This window comes from Pleurodeles waltl, chromosome 9 (assembly GCF_031143425.1).
Source record: "Pleurodeles waltl isolate 20211129_DDA chromosome 9, aPleWal1.hap1.20221129, whole genome shotgun sequence".
Taxonomy (NCBI): Eukaryota; Metazoa; Chordata; class Amphibia; order Caudata; family Salamandridae; genus Pleurodeles; species Pleurodeles waltl.
The window spans coordinates 842,889,038-842,908,266 of NC_090448.1; positions in this window are offsets into that span (position 1 = coordinate 842,889,038).

The window sequence follows — 19,229 nt, forward strand, 5'->3', positions numbered from 1 at the left end:
TTGGCACGTCCAGATTTAATTCCTTCAAAACTTGACTTACTTTATTTATATAACAATTGAATAAGGTTGGGGCCAAAACGCAGCCTTGTTTTACACCTCGCTCAATTGGAATTTTGGCCGTATGATCATTTCTCGTAGAATATCTGACCCTGGCAGTGTTTCCTGTATGCAATAGAATTAGCAGCCTTAAGATTTTTCCCTGTATGCCCATGTCCGACAATAGCTGCCATAATGTTTGGCGATTTACGCTGTCGAAGGCAGTTTGGAGATCCACAAAGACCAGGTATAATGGACTGTTTTTAAGGGTGGCGTATTTAGCACAGATCATGTTTAGCTTGAAAAGTTGGTCTGTTGTACTTTGGCCTCTCCTAAAACCAGCTTGGTGTGTTGATATTAAATCTCCGTCCTCTAGCCATTGGTCTAGACGCGACTGAATCAATTTGGCAAAGATCTTTCCAACACTATCAAGCAGTGAGATAGTTCTATAATTGCTCACCATGTCCCGAGGCCCTTTTTTGTGAATTGGAACGATTATTGATTCCTTCCAAGAAGGAGGGATTACCTCGTAATGCCAAACACTGTTGAATAGACGGGCTAGAGCAGGTAACCATAACGTTAGCTGGTTACGGTAAGCATCTGAAGGGATGCCATCTGGGCCTGCAGCCTTATGCGGCTTTTGAAGGAGGATAACTTGTTTAATCTCTTTTTCACTAAATTCCGGTATTAACTTCATTGCACGTGGAATAACGTGGGCTACTTGCGTGGAATTTGTGCTGGAAAATTCGTTAGAGACTAGTACATTCTGGGTTCCGTTTGCCAATCTACAAAGACAATTTGAAGATGCTGCGTGGGTCTTTTGAAGAGGAAATACTTTGCTTGATCTTTGATTTCTGCCTCCCAGCCCTTGAGTGAGGATGTTTGAGTTAATGGTCATCCCTGGTTCTGTCTTGGCCACTTCCTGATACAAGGCAGTAAAGTGCTTTACCCAAAGTTGAGGGTTAATATTCAGTTCTAGGTTTTTCGGGGGGCCTTCGCATCCCCTCCTGACTATCTCCCAAAACTTTTTGGAGTTCCCTGCCGTTATTGCTTGCAGTAAAGTTTTCCAAAGTTTATGTGGAAATATCTTCCTTTTGTATCTTAATAATTTTTTGTACTGTTGCCTACATCCATGAAAATGTTGCTCGTTGGAATCATTCAAGTGCCGGTTCTTCAGTGCTTGTGATAAGGTCTTTTTTAGCTTTAAACACTCTTCATCGAACCAGCCCTCCATCATTTTAGGATTGATTTGAGGATGCTTGATCTTTTCCTTTTTTGTTTGCAGTAGCAAATTATTAAAGTTATGCAGGAGGGGTATAGCGTCATTATCTGATGGGTTTAAGAACGTGCTAAGTGATGACAACCAGGTTTGGCTGGGAACACTCATATAAGGTTCATCCTCATTTGACCTTAATATGTTTTTCCTGTTTGGTCTCATAGTTATTGTTAGGCTATTTCCGTTGAATGGAGACTCCGCCTTCCCTGGGCTCGTGTCCGGATGGACTATCTCCATTAGCAGTGGGTCGTGATCACTCTCGATTCTGTCCCTTATTTCCATATCGATGACGTAATGCCAGGCTTCGATGTTTGTTGCCATATAGTCAATTATGCTTTGCCTTTTTCCAGTTCGAAAGGTAGATTTAAAGGTTTTATCTGACTTTGTTCTCCCATTTAATGTGCGAAGTCCTCCTTCTATTAATGCTTCAAAGATTAATTCTCCTTTCTTGGAGTCATTACAACGTTGGATAAGAGGCGTTGGGATATTCCAAGCATAATCTTCCTCTGCTACTTGTTCGTCCCAGAGGATAGAATGAGGTTTAGTGTTGAAGTCACCACATATCAATAAAAAGGTTTTACAAGGTTGGAGAGAGCGATTGTTCATGTGACCTGGTACTGGGTTCCTCCGATCCATAGTTCTTTTGTTTAGGATATGTTCTTTAAGGAGCCGCACCCCTGGCGTAACTTGAGCCCGGCTGATAGGTGGGAAGTACACATTTACTATTTCAAGTGACCATTCCTCGTATTTGACTGCGAGCGTCTGGATTCCCTTGCTTTGTACGGTGTGAGTTACTACGGAGTTCCTCAGTAATGAAGTTCTAATCCAAATACTCAGACCTCCCGAGGGTCTTCCTTTTTTTTGCTTAATTGCAGGTGAGTGGAAGGTGGCGAACCCATCTAGGTCAATAGCATGTGTAGACCAAGTTTCTTGGAAGCAGCTGATGTCTTGTTTTTTAATGAATTCAACCCAGTCTTTATCTTCCATTTTGTTTTTTAAACCTGCTATGTTCCAGCTTAGAATTTTTAATATGGGACTGGTTTTATTTTTTATGTTCGAGTTATCCATTTTTTGCTACGAGCTTTTAAATGATTGCTCTTTGCAATTCTGTAACTGTGGGGAATTACCCCTACTGTTTCTAGGGGAATTAGCTACCAGGCAGAACCTCATGTTACTCAAGTTTATTCGTTCAGGGAGTTGTTGTTTGGAGCTGATTGCTCCCTGAAGTATCGAGCCGAAATTGCCTTTTGCCTCTTGCCTACGCATCATGTTTCGGTCTGTAGCTTTTTCAAGAAGTATTGTTGGATATAGTTCTTTTTGCGGAGTAGCAATGGATATTCCCCAGGTCTTCATCGTGTTTGAACATTTTAAGATCTGTTCTGCTATCCAAGGTGAGGCCCAGACTGTTTCTGTTAATTCCCCGTTCTCTAATTCTTTTTTTGGTATGAATCTTACTGAAAGGAGATCTTTAGTTGTTACATTCTGTAAGGCTGGCAGGGAGTTAACAAGACATAAGATGTTAGACCTATTCAGGATGTCGTGACTTCCTCTTGAGGAGTACTCAGGCATAAACAAGATCGTGGCTTCGGGGTTTTTAGTTGTTTCAGACCGGATCACAGTGTGCCCGCCACCTTCCTGCGACAGTCTACCTTGGAGTTGGGTGTTCTCATTTTGTCTGTCTTGGGTGGTAACTGCCCGACTAGTAGATATTCGATTTACCTGGCCTTTTTCCCTCCCCTGTTGCACTTCTTTGTTCCTTTGTTCTTCGTAGGGTTGCCTTTTTGGAGGCCAATTGTCCCTTTTTCCTTTGATTTCATTGGTTTCCAGGTCCAGTGCTGGGCGCGATGGTGCAGGCGAATCAGTGATCCACCCAGGCTGGTTGCTGAGATTATAATTTCCAGGGCTGCCCTGAGAACAATATTTTGCCTTTGTCCGGGGTGCGGGAACTGGGGCTGTTGTGTTGTCCACGCACATGGTTGTTCTTATACTTTGTCCGTTTCGTATATACTCTGGGGTCTCTGCCCTTCTATTTTCGCCTTTGCTATTATCTTGTTCTGCCCCCTCACTAATGGGGTTCGGAGGCTGCTGGTATTTTCCGTAGTGGTCTTTTACTATGTTTGAGTAGTGTACCTGAACTAAATGTTCAGTTTTTGTAGCTGGGAGGTGCTTATCGATACAAATGCTGGGTTTGGATGTTCCTGGGCTCCATTTGGGTTGTTCGTTGGCTGGAGGATCATTTACCTCGTTTATCCCATGATTTGTTCCAGGGTCTTTTCCGGACCACCTTTCTTTGTCTAAGTCATGCCCAGATGCTTGGTGTCCCCTGGGGCCAGTGGGTATGCGGTTTATATGGGAATGGTGAGTGCAACTTTTGTCGCACAATAATCCGGGATTTTTATTTATAAAGTTAAACACTTTATCAGAAGGTTTCTCAAAGATCTCCGACTTAATGCTTTTATCTTTATACTGATGTTGGGCGCTCTCGTCACCTGTGTTCCTGATTTCTCCTATTAGGCCTATCTGTTGTAACATATTTAAGGCCTTTCCTGCTGGTGCTTTTTTTTTCCCTCTAGCTTTCTTCCATGTGTTTTTCCATCTGCCTGTTAGTTGAGGCCTTTTACCCGATGGCCTTTTTTCTACTGTATTTGGGACTTTGCTTCCAAATTCAGGACTTCCATTTGTTCTCTCCCTCTTAGGTGTCTGATTTTTTACATCTGGGTAGTTCTCTCGTCCTGGGCCGAAGTGACTTTCTATATTTTCTTTGTCTGCTGGCCCTTCAGTTAAACTAGATTCTGTTTTTCCTAACTCGTGAATGCACCCCTGTGTGCTTTTAAGGTTATGTTTGCAGTCTTCGATTATGTCCTTGATTACTTTTGGGACTTCCAATAGTTTTTCCAGCAGTGGTCCACAAACTTGTCCATCCAACTTGTCCATTTTATCGGCCACTGCTTGGTGCAACAGGTTTTCCCTAATTACGCCCTCTACTAGGGCCATCCTGTAATCTATAGACTGTATTGAGGATGTAAGTTGTTTGGTCAGTTCAAGTTGATCATCAAATTTTTGAGACTGGGCCATGATCGTTGTTGCGATTGAGCCCAGTGTTGCACATATAACTTTCATGATACTAAGAATTGGTTGGTCTAGTGAGAGGTCGTCTCCAATGCCACTTTGTTCGTTGGTTATCTGACCTTCTGGATTTTTACCTTCCTTTCCTCTGTGGCCTATGATTATACTACCTTCCAGGAAGTTTAGATCTTCTGATGTTATGCTGTTTAGTTGAGGGTCTGTGTTGCCAATAACGGAGTTGTCGAGTGAGGACAGCTCCAGACTGAAAGAACTACTGTTGAGTCTGCCCAGCATTGAATTAGTTTTAACAATTTGTCTTCCGCAGTGAAGCTGTGGCGCTGGGGTTTTATGGGTCTGTTTAGATGGTGAGCAGTCTGTTTCTGGACCCATTACATTTTGGAGTGCTGTGAATTCTGCTTGGGCACATTGTGGAGAGGATGTTAGTGAAAAATTCCCGGAGTTCAATAGTCCCGTTTGGGGGTCAGGATAAGGTGAATCGTTGCTTTTTCTTTGCTCTCCCGAAAAGTTGCTCCACTTTGGGGGGTTATTTAACTCCACTTCACCATCCCCAAGAGGATTACTCATTGGGCAGAATAATTGCGATAAACCAGCCGGTTGCTGTTGCTGCTGAAGTGGGCGAGTATCCTGGAGCCTGGTCGCTGGTAGCTCCAGTTCACCCCCCCCCATGTTGTAGCCACCCACTTCCCCCGGTGGCTGTGATCGGAGGCCACTGGCTCTGAGACTTTGCGTTTGCGGCTGGTCTGAGTTCGAGTTCACTTGGTTGTAATAGTTAGTGATAGTGTTTGTTTTTGGTCTAGTTTTCCTTACTCCCGTAGATCCACCCGGGCCCGGGTGTGTCGGTGTATACTTATGTCCCCTGCACAGAGGACTTAGAAGGCCCCCCACAGTTCCGCCTACAGTTTCTCCTGCATTCGGTAGGGCACCCCCTGTATCGTCAGAGTCAGTATGGGCTGGCAAGCAAGGCGGTGTCACCACTTCTAATGTCCCGCCTGACTCTTCTCCTGGCTCGGAATCGCTTTTGTTGGCGGGGGACCCGAATTGGACACCCTCTGCTGTGTCTGCTGTGTCCTCACCTAGGTTTGCGAATCCCCCCTGGGATTGCTGGATGGTTCTGGGGTCCTGGTCCAGGTCCTGGTCCTGATCCTGGTTCTGGTCTAACCCTAGACTTTGTAGACTTTTGAGCTCCTGCTCCTGCTCTGGTCTTTGGGAATCCGCTAGGTGAGTGAACGCCTTATTGGCCTCCCTAGCCTTCTTTGTTTTTCCTCTTGTCCCAACCATCCTCCGGTTACCGTTCACTGCTCACTGCTCACTACTCACCGTTCACCACCCACCACTCACCGCACCCCTCCCCTTGGCTCCTTGGTTCCTTACTGGGTTCCTTCCTTCCTTGCTTGGTCTTTAGAAGAGACCACCAATCAACAAACGGCAAGTCCCAGTCCAAATCCCAATCCAAGGCCAAAGGCCAACTAGGGCTATGGCTAGAGCTGTTGCTGTGGCTGTGGCCGTGGCCGTGGCTGGGTAAGGCTGGGTGAGACGACGTGGCGCGGTTGAGTACCGATGCCGGAGCCGAGGGCAGGAGCAGGAGAGGGAGAGGGGTTCAATGGCCGGGATGGTGGACAGGGACCCCCCCCCTTCCCACGAAGTCTGCTTACCCGGTCTCTCCTGGTCAGTCCTGGTCTCAGTCCTGGTCTCACCCGGTCTGCTCTCCTACTCAGCGTCTTTTTCCAGGAGGGGGCTGTTGGAGGTCACAGGAGGTCCACAGGGGGACGGCCTTCCTTCTGGCTCCCTCTGACTAGTTTAATAATCTCCTTGGCAGGGCAGGGCAGGGCAGGGGAGCAACTCCAAGCTCCAAGCTCCTCTGGTACCCCTCTAGTGCTCCTCTCGTGCTCTGGGACTCCGGTACTCCTCTGGTGCTCCTTCTGGCTTACTGCCTTCTGGCTTCTGCCTTCTGGCTTACTGACTTACTGGCTTACCACGCCGTAGTCCGCACCGTGACGGCGCTGGTGAAAAACAGGCAGCAGCCCTGGTCGCACTCGCCTGCTCGCGGAAGCTGCTCCCCCTGCCAGCAGCTTCTGCACCCCGGACCGTGCTCACTCGGCTTCTCAGCTTCCCGGCTTCCCGGCTTCCCGCGGCTGTTTTCTCCTGTTAACACGGGGAGTGCCCCCAGACCGTGTGCGCTGGACGCACCTTGCGCTCACACTTGCACTCGCAGTGAGCCAACCGTGACGCGAGCCACCCGGCACCAGCGCCGTACGCCGTACGCCTGAGCTCCTCTCGTCTCTCGTCTCTCTCTCGTCTTGATGACAACTATCAGGAGAAACACTACGGTAAGACCCTCATTATGAGTTTGGCAAACAGAAACGCCTGTCCGCTGAAGCCTTGCGGTCAGAAAACCACCAGAGCCGTGACTTGACCGTGAGGGCTATTAAGAGTTTCCCGCTGGGTCAGCAGGCGAATTACAGAGTTTCCACCAGCCAGACCTGAGGGAATCAGCCCCCAACATTGACACCGACTCATAATAAAGCCAGCGGCAATGTTGCGGTGCGTTGTGTGCAGCTGCACCTGTTGTGCTTTTCACTATCTGCCAAGCAGACAGTGAAAGCGCGATGGGACTCCCCATGTCAAGTGCATGATCCTCCCTGGGGACCCCGCCACCGCGTCTCCCCCAGCTTTTACATTGCAACAGCCATGTTGAAGCTGGTGGAGAGGGACTCGTAATCCCCAGGGCAGTGCTTCTTGCAGTGCTTCCCTAGTCGATTAAGACCGCTGGCACTCCCCTGCCATTGGCTGGCAAAAAAGTGGCGGTGCCAATTCCTGCAACTGCCTTCTAGGTTTTCTAGGAAAACAGTTCTCTTGCTGGATTTTAATTACGACATATACTGGCCATTTGAGCATTTTATCATTTACTGCTGTGCTCGCAGCTCTGGAAGCTAGGGGGTGCTTTTGGTGGCCGGTGGGACTATCATCATTCGGCCCTAAAAGCCCTTAGCCTATAAGTTTGAAAAGTTGCAATACCATTTTCACAGTTTGGATCTCTATTTAATAACAATTTTCTTTGGAATGGAAGAAACTTCCTCCCTCTTAGCATAATTGAGAGTGTGAAACATGCCCTGTTTGTTCACTTGCACAGTCCAAAGTGGGACTGGAGTAAGCATGTTTACCATGGTTTGTTATGTTCCCAGTCTATGTGTACATCCGCAAACTAGTTAGCTCCACGTCCATATGTAACCAATTAGTTCTTTATATCTCAATGGGCCAGGGCTTCTCTCGTAAGTCATGGAGGTCTAAGGGTGCAATTGAAAAGCGTTTTACTTCCTGATTGCCACGCCGGTGTAAGGAACATGCTTCTGACATCGTCTGCTGGAGGCCAGAGCCAGTCATGAAATAAACACTCTCTGTCAAAAAGGTTTCCAATAGATTGGACAGAAAAAATCTTTATGACCGCTCAGAGGTCAGGGATGAGAAATGGCAGTATTATGTGCGTTGATGATACTACACCTCAAGGTTTTGGCTTAGCATAGGATCCTTCCCCAACCATAGCGAGCTAGCCTATATTAAAAGAAGCCTACACAAACAAACAGATAGGCACAGCCCTGGAAAATGAAGTTTCACATCAGTACCTCGAAATTTGAGTTGGTACACCCCTTAGGTTTTAATTTCCTGTTCTTGCCAAGCTGCTGGATACAATCGTGGAGGAATCCTGCTGTCTGAAGTAGAGGCCAGTTACACAGATAATAGAGTTAAACAGATATTTCTATTTATCTCCAAGCCAGATCAAATTGAAGCTTAGTATCTGCATGGGCTTTCTTGCACTATATCTTTAACAAGACGGAGAGGAAATTAGTTACAGATGTGTGAAAGGTGAATTAGTAGGCTAAACTGAAACCCAATCGAACTAATAACTGTACCAGGATTTTTATGTGTTACAAACTTAATGGTCAACTTTATCTATAATAGGTTTCCAAACTAGTTAGCCACATCTAGAATTTGAAAGAACTTTTTTATGCAGCTCTGTTTTACCATACATTTCTCAATGCTCGCCATTTGTAGGTTTACAGTTTTAGAGCAATGAGAAATGGGAAGATGGCTCAGTGTGGTAAAGTCTGTTAACACCTCCTGTCAGTGCTTGACATACTTTTAAATTAGGCAGCGACTAACAAAGTTATCTACTCTTCTGAGGTTCCTAAACTGATTATCAATACACTGGATAATGGTAACATTGGCAGATGTGGCAGGCCCCGGGGAATGGGGTCCCGATGTGGAAATTTGCCTAGCGAGAGAGTCAATGTCACCCACCTCCATTCTGGAAGTTATTATTTATGGAGAGATTTAATGATTACAATCCATTTGATTGATTAAGAAGCCGAGTCACAAAAAGAATGGGACATTGACTCTTGTAAACCCATGTCTGGCTTTGAATTAGATTTTTGATATTTGTGGAATTCTAACTAGACTCGTGGGAAACTGCAAATGTCACTGTTTCCCTACAACAGATTTGAAATTCTTTTATACATGTAAGGTTTCTCACATAGGTATAAATGTAACTGGCACACATCTGTGCATCTGAAAATAGTGTGCGAAAGTGTATATATTTGTTTATGTATTTATTTATTTTGCTTTTGGAGGAGCAACAAGTCCAATCAAACACACACTTAATTGCATCAGTAACATTCAAATTAATTACATTATATTCGGCATGATCCGCTTCATAACATAGCTAATTATGATGGCATTTGCCCCAAATTATCCATTGTGAGACAAGTAACCGACTTGAGAAGGACAAATGAAAATTGACCTCACTTTCCTAGATTAGCTTTACCATCTTATCGACACCTTCAAACACTGCCACCACCACTAGATTGTGATCTATCGAATAGCTCAGCTACTTTCGCCCATACCTGGACTCCCAGCTTTCTTGGTTCCTGCCCCCTGCAGCGATAAAGATTGCATTCCATACAATAAATGGGGAGCAGGCTCGCAACCCTTTCATTGCTTGGCAGTCGGGGGTTCTGGGTAATGCCAAGACGAGGCGACACATATACATATTGTTGCCAGAGTCACAAACATAAAATACTGCTCTACGACACTCTTGTCTATGCCTAAATGAATCACCTGTGGTGTCATCCGAACTTGCACATTGAGAACTGACCTCAGGAAGTGTCTAACACCTTCTTTCAAGGCATCCAACTTTGCAAAGCTGCAAACATATACACTAAATCAGCATCCCGGCTGTCGCAGCAAGGGCAAATGGATTCTGGTTTTCTCCCTTGGCTAGATATTTTGGTGGTGTGTAAGAGAGATTGATGAGTGTTTTATAGTGTTGAGTTTTCAATCGTGCAGTTAATAACACTTTCTGACCCATCTCTAGCCACTCACTAAAATTGGTTCTTTTCGCCAATAATCATCTTCCCCAGTTACCATCCTGCTTAATGAGATCATCTAGTAGCAGATCCAGCAAAGCTTTATAGATGTGTATAATCGCCCCACCACACACAAGTGCCCCATCTAAACTATTAGAGGTATCCTCTCCATAGTCACTTCATCATTGCCTATTTTCTACACGAAGGGCCAGATGTATGAAAAAAGCCTTTTGCGATTCGGAAATAGCGATTTTTAAGAAATGGCTATTTCTGAGTCGCAAAATGCTATGTATCATATTTGCGAATCGGTAATAGCGATTTCTTAAATATTGCAAATGCTACTACCGATTCGCCAATTGCGATACAGCCCCAATTCGCACCTCTGGGCCTGTCAGCCCACATTGGCAAATTATTTGCATTTCCCAAATTTCAAATTCCTACCTGGAATTCGCAATTTGGGAAACGCAAACTCCAGGGTGCTGGGGGCCTAAGGCCCCCTCTGCTGCACCCCAAAACAATTTTGGAAGACATGTAAGGTGCACACATGCCTAAAGGGCATGTGTGTGTTACATGTCAATTTAAAAAATGCATTCTTAATGGTTGTCACCAAGGTCAATGGTAATAGTGATTCCTTAATGCCCAATTCACATTAAGGAATTGCTTCATACATGTGCTTAAGGAATCGCAAATAAGGATTGTCCTACAAGATGTTTTTAGGGGACATGTTTATGTTCATGCACAGAAGCCTGAGGTGGGTATGTGCCTAAATGCTGGATTGTTTGTGCAGGCTTGGGGCTGGCAATACAAAATATTATTCTGTGTGCCTCACATTCCGTTCTTGTGATTTTAAGGAAAAGAACACAATGCAAAGTATGTCATCCACAGCACTGATAACAATGCTTTAGCAGAATAACAGCTGATATTGGAATTAAAACAATACAACTAAATAAATGAATAAAAAAAACAGAGCATAATAAGTGGGTAAAAAGGCACAGGCCGCAAGCCGAGGTTAATCTATCACTGTGCCCAAGCGACCTACTAAAATGGACCAATGACATTACCACCCATGCCATTACAACAATTGTCATTCTAAAGGCACGAATTGCAAAGGCATTTATGTGGTAAAAGTTTTACAGGTAAGTCTTAGGGGCCTGATTCAGAGTTTGCAAAGGGGTTACTCTATCACAGCGGTGCCGCATATTCCATCCGCTGATTCGGCAGACAGGATAGCCGTCACTTTTGTGATGAAGTAACCCCTCTGCCAAACTGTAAATCAGACCCTAAGTGTTTTATTTTTGTAAAGGCATGAATGGTAAAGACATATGCATAGTAAATATTTTACAGGTAAGTACAGGAATCTAAAGGCATGAATGGTAAAGGCATCTGCACGGTAAACTTTTTACAGATAAGTATAACTATAACTCGTGCCCTAAGGTAACTATAACTCGCACCCTTGCTATGCACAGTTTTTTCATGTAAAAGTTTACTGCAAATAGTACAGTGATATTATCACTGACGTTTTAAAAGATGTCATGAGTGTTGTAATATTTGGGGTAATTAGCAGTGCATGGCAAGAGTGTGAGTTATGGTTACCTTAGTGCATGACTTATAGTTACTTGAAATAACTCTAACAATAACAGTTGAATTTCTATGGTTTTGTACATTTAAAATGTGAGCCTAACTTTAATGTCCTTGTATACTCTGATTTTTAAGTGCATTTCTATGTTTTTTAATTCTATTTCCTAATTATAACGTCCCTGTAGCCTTTGATTTTTTCAGTGAAGCTCCATTTGTGAAACATAAAGTAATTTGAATTACTTTACATTAATACAACCACTGCTGTGTACAGCCTTTAACCATGTGCAGCAGGGTTTGGCTGCAGGGCATTGGCCCTGTGGCCAGTCCCTGCAGCCAACCATCTCTAACCACCAAATTCAGTGCCAGATGGGCGGCAAGGGTTGGCCACAGCACCTGGCCTATCCAGCTGCCAAGCCCCTATAACCACCTGACCCTGTGCCACGCACAGTTTTGGGCCTCTGGCCAGGCCCTGCAGCCCACCCCCTATAATCACACATTCCCATGCCATGCACGGCCTTCAGCAATGCACAGCGGAGGTTGGCTGTGGCCAGGCCCTTTGACCTATCAAATAGCACTAATGAAGTGCTTCTTTGTGTGGTGGAGATCTGATCATAGTCCTGTTCACCAAGAACGCATCTCCCAAATCAGTGGAAAACACGTTTGAGGATCATTATATGAAGCTGTCCTTCCTTGGGGGAACACGTTGCATATCACTAATGTATGTGGGGCAGGACCAAAATGGTTGGGCTTCTCGGCAATATTACACACTTCTAGATTTTTAAAGGGAGAACACAATCTCTGGTCTCAGCAGCAGATGACGAGAAATAACCCACTTGTTACATTCACTACATGAGATATTGCACTCAAACAAAGCAAAGATGAAAAACCTCCTTTAAGGTTTTCAGATAACTTTTCATGGTGGAAATGCAGAGAAGACACACTTGCTTTGCCTTGGCCATGTGCACAAAGTTAGGATGATTAGTAGTTTACAGGAGTGGCGCTTCAATTTTAGCACCTGCTATGCTTTTTTCCGTAAGTGCTTCTTGTAGAGGTTTAATTTCTGGGAAATGAACTTTGTGACTGAAGGAATCTTGAACTGCAAATGTATCAATCATGAATATGCAGAGCAGGATTTATTATTTATTTACTTTGTTGGGGACCGCATGGGGAGTCTCAAGGCCCCTGTGGTACCAGATAACCGCCAACCTCCTGTGGAAGCCAACATTGCTCCTGCACACAGGGAGCTGTTGGAACCACAGTTCACTGAAAACTCTGGATCCCGCCAGTAGAAGTATTTTGTCAGCTCCCACTTGCTATAAGCGGAGTGTTAGCTTTTGCTTGGCGGTAGCGGTCACAGCTCCTGCCAAGCAAAAGCAAACAGCTATCTCCCGAGGATGGGACTTCATGAGATAGCAGTAGCCGGCCCTGGGAGGTGTCGGTCCCCAGGACAATAAATTTGCTTCGGAAGGAGTGGGGTCTAGTGCACGGCCTCTCTCCTTCATTTTAAATAAATTGTTGCCCCCCTTTATTTAGCATGGGCTGACCCCGGAGAGGTGGTGGTCCCCATGACTGTATATGGCCTGAGGGACTGCGAAGCTCCCTCCTTCATTTTAAATAAATTATTGTCCCCAGAAAGGTTCTGGTCCCCAAGGAGTCCGCACAAACTCCCTCTTTAATATTCAATGTAGCCTCAGGAAGGTATTTGTCCCAGGAGCAGGGGGGGTGCAGGGCCACCCCTGTTCATTTTTAATATGTACCCCCAGGGAGGTGGTGGTCCTCGTGGGGGAGGTTTGCGCACCCCTGCATATTTGACATATAACATTTTTTAACAAATGTTCCCAAAAGTTTCCCAAAAAAGGTCTCCTGTTGTTTCTTGTTGGACATGGAAAGTTTTGGGGTGAACCGTCAAGCGAGTTCATGTCATAAATAAGGAGGGGACGCATGGGGGGCCCCCTCCCTGGGCTTTGTACGGCCCCAGGGACTGCCACCTCCCTGGGTCATTTCTGTCATTGTATGCAGGAGCACGCGCCCCTTCGCAGCCTCTTGGAGCTCCACCTCCCTGGAACATTGCTGTAATTTTATGTGCAGGCCTAGGGCCAACTACCTCCCTGGGGAAAACATGTAACTGTATGGGGGGGCTGTGCTCCCCCTGCAGCCCCGGGGACCACCACCTCCAAGGGGCAAACATTAAAAAAGAATAAGGGGTCAGTTGCAGACCTCCGCAGCCCTGTGGACCGCCACCTCTCTATTTACAACAGGGAGCCAGATGGGACTGTTGGGGCCTTCAGCAACCCAACACTGTGACTGGGTGCCCTGGGGGGCATCCAGGTCACACGGCCAAGACCTATAATAAATAATTAGGCTGCACCCCCGGGGATGGGGTCCCTAGGCCAAGGTCAACCTGAGGAGGATGACAGTGTGAACCACCTCCCCTAAAAAAAAACAAAAAAAACATTAAATGTTTAGGCCGGGCTCTACGGGATGGGCTCCCCATGGCTAAGATCGGCGCAAGGAGGGGGCTGCCTAGCCCTCATCCAAAAAACAAATTAAATGTTTAGGCCGGGCCCTGGGGGATGGATCCCAGGGGCTGAGATCAGGCGGGGGGGCAAATGGCTCCCATGCTCAAAAAAGATTAAATATTTAGGCTGGGCCCCAGGGGGCCAAAGGCATGCATAAATCAGTGTTGGGTGGTTATAGAGGTTTGCAATAGGCCAGGCCCTGCTGCCATCCCTCACTGTGGTGGGCCAACCCCCCATGAACACAGCTGAAGGCCTTGCCCTGTGGCCAACCCCGCTGCAGATGGCATGAGCAAATTACTTACATTAAAGAAACCTGGAAATTCACTGAAAAAAACTAGGCTTACAGGGAATTTGTAGTTAGGAAGCAGAATTAAAAAAACTTGGAAATTCCCTGAACAAACGAAAGGTTACAGGGACGTTATAGTTCTGTTCTGAATTTGCTGGTATCCTAAGATAACTATTAATTGAGCCCTTGCCATGCATTGCTAATCATGACAAATTCTACATATATATATAACAAAAAAAAGCCTGGAGTGCAACGTGGTGGTCTAGTCAGAGATTCAGTAACCCAAAAATTAAGCAATCATCCTCAAGTACAAGGAAAACCCGGACACATTCAAAATACTGCAGATTAATGTATTCAGGAAGAAACCTTCTCTTCCTCAGGAAGTATAAATGAAACATTATAAGTCACAATTTTGAAGAAAAAGCTGTGCATGGAAGGGCTCGGGTTATTGGTATCTTAGGGTACCACTTATAGTTATTAAAAATAATTTAATTATAACTGCTGAATTTCTGTGGTTTCGTAAGAGTAAATTCAGAACCTGACTATAACGTCCCTGGAACCTTTGTTTTTTCAGTGCACATATATATATATATATATACGGAAAAAAAGACAAAGGTTAAAGGAACGTTACAGTTTGGAAATAGAATTAAAAAAACAGTGAAATTCACTTAATAAAAAACAAAGGGTACAGTGACGTTATAGCTAGGTTCACATTTTAAACGTTCAAAAACATGGAAATTCACCTCTTATAGTCAGAGTTAAGTCAAGTAGCTGTAACTCGCACCCTAAGGTGACTATAACTCACACCCTTGCCATGAACAGTTTTTTTCTCAAGCGTTTTACTGCAAAAGTTACATTGATATTAGCAATGATGTTATCAAAGATATCATGAGTGCTTTAATTTGTGGGTAATTAGCAGTGCATAGCTATGTGTGGGTTCATGTGGACACCCCCAGGCCCTGGGGACTATCACCTCCCCAGGACTACTATTAAAAATATTTAGAAGGTGGTGCACAAGGACCCCCCCCCCCCCCCCGGGGACTACCACCACCCCGGGCCAAATACTTTTTCCAAAATAGAGATGGGTGACATTGTCTCTCTCCCTAGGCCAATTTCCACCCCAGGACCCCATTCCATGGGGCCTGCCACATCTCCAAGGGTGCCAAGGGCACTCATAATAGCCTGTGGGGACCACAGCGGCAGCCTCAAGTCCTTTGCGGTACCAGACGGCTCCTGACTTCTGCGGGAACTGGCATTGCTCCAGCAAGCAGAGAGCTGCTTTAAATAGCAGCTCCCTGCTTGTGGGAGGACTGTTTTAATCTGTTTCCCTGCACATAGTTATGGAAGTGGCTGTCCCTGGGGTCCAAGAGGTTTCACAGAACACCCCTACTATATAAATGTATCTTGCCGTGGGGAGGTGGTTGCCCATGGGACTCAGGAGAGTGGGGGCCACGTAGTCCCCTGCATATTTTTGTATAATCACCCAGGGAAGGTGGTGGTCCCCAGGGCTAATATGAGCCCTAGAAGGGAGGATCTCATGCACCACCTCCTTTTTTCCTTTTTCAAGCCCCAAAATACCCCCAGGACTTCACCCACCTGAGGGTAAAATAAAAGAAATGGGTGGGAACCCACCCTTTTGAAAAAATAAAATAATAATTCTCAGAAAAATCTGTAGATCCATCCGCTGGTTTTTCAGATTTTTTTTGTAAAGATTTTTAGCCTTGGAGGGTCCGTGGGACACCCCTAGACCAAGACTAGGTGCTTAGGGTGACCCTATCCTGGCCCCTTTTCTTTTTTTAATCTTGTTTTCTGGTACTCGGCTGAAGGTGAGTTTCAAAATGGCTGACAACACTTCCTTATTGAAGTGTTGGCAGCCAATCAGATATCAGCCTGAGTACAGTTTTAATGGCAGAGGATCCACAACCCTAGATATTTATGCATTTTATCTTTAATATCTCAAATTACTGATTGGTTTTACACAAAATCACAAAAAGCACAATCTGTGCAATATAATCTAGCTTCCTGATGAAATTGGTGTAATTTCTAAGCAAGGGAAGCTTTCTTCCTGAGTAAATTAATCTCCAGTATTTCAAAGCAGTCTGGGTATTCCTTGTATGTGAGTATGATTGCCTGATTTGTGGGTTACTGGAGCTCTGCCTGGATGCCATATATATATATAAATACCTCCCAAGTGTTGTTGATCCCTGGGTGGAATCTCAATGTATATTCAGATCTCAAATAATATAAGCGGCGTTCAGCCATGAAGCAAGCTCAGTATCCAAGGATTCTAAAACTGACAGGTCATCTAATTGTATAGCCTATCCCCACCATTTGACATTCTACCACTGTCCATCTCCCCAATTTATCTGATAATTTATGTTTCATCATTCAATGTTTTTACATGCCAAAAATGCCATTCCCCTCGTCACAGTCCTCTAAGTGGGGTATGCAAGAAGTACATAACTCAAGTTTCAAATATCTCTCTTCTCTAAGCCACTCTGCCAACTTAACCCCTTTAGCCCGGTCATCTCATCCACATACATTGGCAGTCCCAATATACTGCTTTCGTGTCTGTGCCACTCAGATTCATAGGAAATTCCTTGCCTATGCATTGCCTTATTAATTTGAAGATCTGTTTCTGATCCAGAACACATGCTTTGTCAAAAATTGAAGACAGTTGCTTATTCATCCTGGAATTCACACTCACATTCCCTGTGTTGCTCCTCCTGTTTACAACACACCTCCTCCTTCCAAATCCTTTTTTACCTCCCCATTCGCTACCCTCCTGACTATCCCCTTCCAAACCCTTTAGCCCCCTTCTACTCTGCCTCCTCACCCATTCCTTGAACGTGAACCGTTTAGACTGGGAATGGTCTTCTGATATGGTTTGTGTGCCTCCTTCGTCCTGAGCCAACACCTTCACCACAACATAGAAAAAATAAATATCTACAAGAAAAAATAAGAATCCCACTTTCAGATATTGCTGACACAGCTTAAGGTCCCATAATCGGGCATCATATAGCTTGTTGGGTAATTGCCGGAGTTAAGACACAGGCCATCATCATGAGTCTGGCAGTCTTAAGACTGCCAGACTCGCCAGAGAGGTTGGACCACTGCAGTCATGGCAGTCCTACCGCCACATTACGACTGTGGTCCATCAACGACACTGCCAGGTTGCTGCGAGTTGACAGACTGGCTGTCTCAGCGGTTGTAATCTGCCAGGGTGGTGCTGCATGCAATCCAATCCGCCAGCCTTTTCATGACAGTTGGACCTCCATGGAAAGGCTGGTGGAATGGGTTCAATGGGGGCCCCTGCACGGCCCATGCACTTAGCATGATCAGTGCAGTGGCCCATGGACAGCCCAGTCACGCTTTCCACTGCATGAATTACGGGCAGTGGAAAGGACTGCAGGTGCTCCTGCACCCGCCGCACCGTCACATTGATGCTGGCTCGATTTCAAGCCGTGTCAATGTTAAGGCCATGCTTCCTGCTGGGCTTGTGGGAGGAAACGCTGTTTCCACCCACCGTCCCAGCGAGGAACTTGCAATAGGGAAGGTGGTGTTCTAACCACACTGGCGGTCAGATGGCAGTACGAGTTTGGCAGGCGGCGGCATACTGAGGGCCATAGACTTGTCCTCATTGACTTTCCAAGTATTCTTCTTCAGAGGTGAATACCCATGCCTCTTTGCCATGTATAATCTTAAGCTTTGCACAATTTGTCAAATAGGTTCTGCTCTCTTGTCCTGAAATGGTTTTACCAATTGTCTTAAATGCCATTGTCTTTCTACTGGTACATGACTAACGTCAGGCATTGTAAAGGAAATGTGTTCAGCTACACAACACTTGCAGTTGCAGAGATATTTCAAACATTGCCTATCTTAGGAGGAGGTTGCAGAGAAAAACTAAAATGTCCCTGGGTTTTGCAGTGGCTGATGCATTTCCCTGATCAGCACATTCCATCATAAGGGGAAACGTGTGGGTTCTCTGGATTTCATGGGCGTAATGCCACCTCGCCAGCTTAGAGAAAGCATTCTGGAGTAGTTTAATCACAAATGTTTTGATGTCGCTACCCTCTGCGCTGTCATCTACCCCCAAGATTCTTAAGTTGTTGCTGCATTGCTGATTTTCAAAGTCTTCTGGTTTCCATTGAGTGTCACTAGTTTTGCCTTGTGTGCTGACGATTGATCCTTCATTGTCATGAGCTCAATTTCCAAAGGTGCTGTCTGTCTGTCTACTGCTGATATCCTTTCTACAATATCTGAACAGGTTTGAAATTTTCCTTACAGTTTCCTGGAGCTTTCTAGTTGCAGAGCGTGCTTTCCTATTATCTGAGTGAGTCTCTTTCTAGTATCACATATTGCCAGAAATGGCTTCAAAGGTAGGTGATTAATTCGCTCTTGACTATGGTGGCTCAATATTAGCCTCAATACTGGCAACCCCTTCAAAGGCCTTTTTGGTAGTAGTGTAGTCCCATTTCAGAACCCCGGTACCAGGGCATCTACTTCCCTTGCCCAGACCAGGGTGCTTACAGAGAGTTGACTATGTGCTTTTCACCTCCACTTCTACTTGAGCAGCTTTGCTTGCCTCACAAGATGAGCAGCTCGGAGAGCCCGCATATGATTTGTCTGATTCGTTGCTTGAGTACTTTGACTCCTCTGATAATGAGAAAAAAACACTCAGTAGCCTCCACCTTATACTTTGGCGTTAGACGCGTCTAGCGCCAAAGTATGAGGGAAGAGCGTCATTTTTTAGCGTGAACGCCTTCCTTGCGTTAATGAGATGCAAGGTAGGCGTTCCCGTCTAAAAAAATGACTGCGCCACAAATGCGTCGTATTTATACTCCCGGGCAAAAATGACGCCCGGGAGTGGGCGGGGCAAAAAACCCCGCATTTGCGCCAGATTTTAGCGCCTGGGTCAGGGCAGGCGTTAAGGGACCTGTGGGCTCAAAATGAGCCCACAGCTGCCCTCCCATGCCCCCAGGGACCCCCCCTGCCACCCTTGCCCACCCCAGGAGGACACCCAAGGATGGAGGGACCCACCCCAGGGACATTCAGGTAAGTTCAGGTAAGTATAATTTTTTTTTTAT